This window comes from Etheostoma spectabile, chromosome 4 (assembly GCF_008692095.1).
Source record: "Etheostoma spectabile isolate EspeVRDwgs_2016 chromosome 4, UIUC_Espe_1.0, whole genome shotgun sequence".
NCBI lineage: Eukaryota > Metazoa > Chordata > Actinopteri > Perciformes > Percidae > Etheostoma > Etheostoma spectabile.
In genome coordinates this window covers 31,066,309-31,071,360 of record NC_045736.1, presented here as the reverse complement: position 1 = coordinate 31,071,360, position 5,052 = coordinate 31,066,309, and the positions used below count along the sequence as shown (strand labels likewise).

The window sequence follows — 5,052 nt, the reverse complement described above, 5'->3', positions numbered from 1 at the left end:
AAGCTTAGGACACAAAGTCCCTCAGGTAACACAGAGCCGGCCGCTCACTAACCGCCTCCACCGGGACAATAAGCAGAAGATGGATAACCGAACACCAGGTATGTGCTCCATGAATGCTATTTCCAGTTTGTGGTCACTTTAATCTACTGAAAGTACAAACGCCTATTTATATCATTTATTTTAAATGGATATTTTGCAAATTTTGTAAAAAAAAAAAAAAGACAGCTTTTAGGGAAGTTCATCTTTGACACAAAAGGACAGGGAGCTCAATCTACTTGTGTTGTCCTCCCGTCCACCAGGATTTTTTTTGTCCTTCCAGGCACAATTTTTTAAATTCATGGTCAACACATGTAATTTATATGACATTATATCTATAAAAAAAAAAGCAGGAATTATGAATTATTTTGACTGGTAGTTGAGATCAGAGACTGGTGTCAAAGTTTAGTCAGGATACGTCTTGAAACCATTTCAAGATGTGTTTCAAATGCTATAAAATTGAATAAAACACCCAAAATGCAATGAAAGTTATCATCAATTGTGCAAGAAGGATGCATGCATAAGTCGCGTGCATCCATGTTTTTCTGGGTAATTTGTAAGAAACACATATTTTACTTTAGAAACGGGGTTATTTTGAGGCTTGAATACCAGTGAGGGTTAAAATAAACTTTTTTAATTTTTTTTTTTTAATAAGGGATGATTTGAACCAGCTGCACAATCCCCTTCAAATAACGCACTAACAACAATTCAAGCCTGCTCAGTTACTCTTTTATAACCGCAATAAAAACTAAAGTGCACCCGTGTTATTGGAGCAGAGATTAATGTTCCAAGGAGTTTCACAGGGACTTACATTTATTGTCTTTTGTGGCCGTTGCTGTGCTGATAGGTGTGTCTATATACACAGATTACATTGTGTTGTGTTTTCATCCATGTCCTTTCACTGGAAACGGGGGTAATGACTGACTAAAGTCTTAGTCTGAGGTTGTGTTATGACAAGGGAAAAACCCCAGGTCACACTACACACTTAACAGCACACGCCAGGTCAATTTGATTACCAAAAATGAATCCCTTTAAAGTTAAAAGACTCTATTGATACTGTTATTTGCATGTGGTCCACCCAGATTGTGGTTAACACAATACATGTTATCTCAGATTCATATTTGACATGCACGCAGCAGGCTATGGGGACATTTCCATATTAGCCTAGCGACAGGGACTTCAATTGTTTTTTTTACAGGGATGGCAACACCTGATTAGAGAACAGGAGTGCTTTTGTGACTCGACAGGCCCGTCTAGCAGCCCTTCCTTCTCAGGTTGTTGAAACTTTCCCTAGGATCAGACAGAGGTTCCTTTATACCGTTACAGTAGGAAAGGAAAACGTATTTATTTTCTAAAACGTGTTTGTTCTGGTAGAAATTGCACACTCAAATTAAACAACAAACAACCAACAATGTCTCCCATTGCCAGAATAGTGCCTACATTTTAGCATCCCCAGGAAAAGACTGATCCCTAATCACTGTACCACCATTTACATTCTCTTTGTATCGCACCACGCAACTCTAATGGTGATTTCTGTGGACGAACATACTGTACACCCACGTTAATAATGTTGCATTAAGACAAAAGGGTCAAAATGGATATCATGTGGCTTTCGGGGGATCATTGCTCTGCCCTCCACTCCCTCTGAAACTGATCCGGTTGAGGAAGATTAGGAGCGGCATGTGTGCTGTAATCTGAGTCCCACGCAGGTAGAGGACTGGTTAGAGATCTGTCAGAAACACACCAAACTATGATCCCCTGTCCCTTGTCTGTCCAGTCAACATAAATGACCGATTGATTACAATATTTTCTAGATTTCTAAATTGCACCAACATTACTAATCCATCTAGACACATGCAGCTTCTATAAAGGACCATTTCAGCTAAATGGTTAACTACTAGACTCTGCTTTACGTCATTGTGAGCCATTTGCCAAATATACTGTGCTCTTTAAGATGGTCGTCCAGGCAGCCACTTGTGATTTTTAGTATCAAAATGAACCTATAGAGCACACGTGTCAAACTCAAGGCCCGCGGGCCAAATCCGGCCCCTTGCTAATTTTGACCTGGCCCCCATATACATTTAAGTCATATACACACGCCTACTTTTTGTCACCTTTTTTTTTTGTAACCTTTTTATGCTTTTTTTCCAAATGTTTTGGCATTTTCTTTGACATTTTTGTTTGAGTGACAAGGCTATATGAGACATGCAATAATACAGTCAAAGATATTTGACTTTTCCCATGACATAAAAGCAATAACCTCTATGTCTGGCCCTTGATGTGATTCTCATTTTTCTAGTGTGGCCCTTGGGGATGTTAAGTTTGACACCCTTGCCATAGAGTCTTAAGACTAAAATTAGATGATCTTTTGGTTAACATTTAGTCACCTTGCACAGTAATGCACTTGTAAGCACGGCTTGTTTTGAAAACTAGATGGTAGTTTATTAGCGATAAAAACAAAAATGGTCTTCACGAGCTATGTTACCAGGCCAGGAGAAGACTAACACATGGAAGTAGAGAAAATAACAGTGTCCATTTCTTTTTCTTGTCTTGCATCAATATGGTTTCTGTTCTGTGGCGATGGATTCTTGCGTGTTGGGGTTTGACCGCTAACACTTCAATGCATGACAATGGGTTTCTGAAACTGTTTCATGAGGATGTTTTATTGAATCTATTCTTTCTTTTGCCTTTGAATCAGAATCAGAATCAGAAATACTTTACAGATCCCCGAAGGGAAACTCTGTTACAGTTGCTCAGATATTAGAAATAAAAGAAATATAAATAAAGAAATAAAGAAATATAAGGAGTGTGGATATTTACATGGTTAAAGGTATATCATGATACAGTATTTACATAAATAACATAACTAAGGTGTTGCAATGGTGAAAAGTAATAAGTTAAAAGTTACTTTTTACATGTTTTACAGCAGGGGTCTTCAACAGGGGGTCCGCGACCCCTAGGGGGTCCGCGGAGGTACTGCATGGGGGTGCAAAAGTTTTGGTTGATAGCTTTTTTTTATATTCCCCCCTGCAATTTTTTCACTAATGAAATGTCTTTAAACACATTAACACTGAATCAACACACTGTGTAAAACGATAATGGAGGCAGAAGATGTCTTTCAGTCATCAATGCACACATGGCAATATGGACCAGTTGATATAACACAATGTTATAAAATATATATAATTAGGGGGTCCCCGCTCCATTCGCCATCAGTTTGGGGGTCCTTGGCCTGGAAAACGTTGAAGACCCCTGTTTGACAGTGTGTATATTTAGTCCTGAGCTAATGGTAAAGACAGATTGTCCAGATCTGGAGCTGTCCGGTCCCCCATGGTGCTGATAGCTGGTTGTTTTCCATCCTCTCCATGTCTGCATACATTCAGATCGGCTCCAAGCCACGTGTGGTTGATCCCTGTCTGTGCACATTGTACTGCCCATCATTATAAAGGAAGCCAACGTCTAAATAATTTTACAGTTACAACATCGTTGCATGGCAGTTACATCAGATGTGTGAATTGAATGTCACTGAATCTTGTGGTCTGCTTTAATGCAACAATTTGTCAAACTCTGATCTGGGCTTTGTTGGTCAATAACGGCAAGCCGAGCCCTGCGGAACACATTCTGCATCTGGCATGATGCGTATCAAGCACATATTTGCTGCAAAACCTCATAAAGACTAGCATAATTGAGTGTGAGCTTCTGTGTCATCACAGAGGCTGTCAATCATTTACTTTTTTTTAAGCACATTGGCTATTACTGTATAATAATTTAAAAAAGAATGTCCACTGAGCCTCCATGGCATCACACCAGTGTGTTATTTGTTAACTAGATACCCTTTTATGCTGATTAGCAATTGCAGCATAAGGTTTGAACTAAAGCAAGTGTACAGTTAGCATTAAAGTATTGCAAGGGATATAGTAATAATAATAATAATAATAATAATAATAATAATAATGTATCCATATAATGGTAAACTAAGTATTTGAAAGAAAATTCTTACTGTGGTCCTTTAGGGATAGATTTCATACTGTACAAAAATGCAAGCAAACCAATGACTGTTTGGGGGGGCAGTTTAGATAGATAGATAGATAGATAGATAGATAGATAGATAGATAGATAGATAGATAGATATTTATTGATCCCAAAAAATGGGAAATTACAGTGTTACAGCAGCACACAGAATATACTTACATACAATATACATGAAATAATAATAATAATAATAATAACAAAAATATAAGAATAAAATATAAGAATTTAAGAACAATTATTTAAATATATACAAGATTGTGCAACTGTTTAAGTATGCCAAAATGTAAATGAACCAATCGGGCCGGTTGCCGTTATTGCAATATTGTGGTGTCATTTTTTTGTAGTTTGCAGGGAGTTGGGTTAGGAATCGGAAGGTCGCTGGTTCAAGTCCCCGTGCGGACCAAAGTATGGTGGTGGACTGGTAGCTGGAGAGGTGCCAGTTCACCTCCTGGGCACTGCCCGAGGTGCTCTTGAGCAAGGCACCGAACCCCCAACTGCTCGGGGCGCTGTTCCATAGGCAGCCCCCCCACTCTGAGATCCCTCCATTTAGTGCATGTATAGGTACCGAGCATGTGTGTGTAGTTCAGGTCAGTGTGTAATAACAACAGAGTGTAAATTGTAATTTCCCTTCATGGGATTAATAAAGTATACACTACATCATTACATTTGTTTGGAAGATAGAACTAAAAAGCTGTGGGAGAAGGTGGTTCAAATAGGCAAAACTAGTATGCCCCATTTAATAGAAATCTACTTTCATTTAACCCTCATGTTGTCTTTGGGTCAAATTGACCCGTTTTCCTATACTAATGTTCTTTTTAATAATCCAAAATAACATGATTGATTCCACACAACGCTCTTTGGCAAGTACAAATCTCCACTTTCATTCATTTTGGGGCGTCTTATTCACTTTTATAGCATTTGGAAGGATACATTGAAGTGTTTTTGAAATAGTATTGAGTAAAAGTTGACATATTCCAGTCTGTG

The 5,052-nt window shown here is 38.4% G+C and overlaps 1 protein-coding gene across 1 annotated transcript in view; it reads left to right on the top strand.

The window, feature by feature from the left end:
• The window catches only part of zgc:158258 (specifically androgen-regulated gene protein), an 8,923-nt gene continuing 3,871 nt past the window's right edge, over nucleotides 1–5,052 (top strand). The window contains exon 1 of the mRNA XM_032514242.1: nucleotides 1–98. The gene's annotated coding sequence lies outside the window, so the exon portion shown is untranslated. The remainder of the gene's footprint in view (nucleotides 99–5,052) is intronic.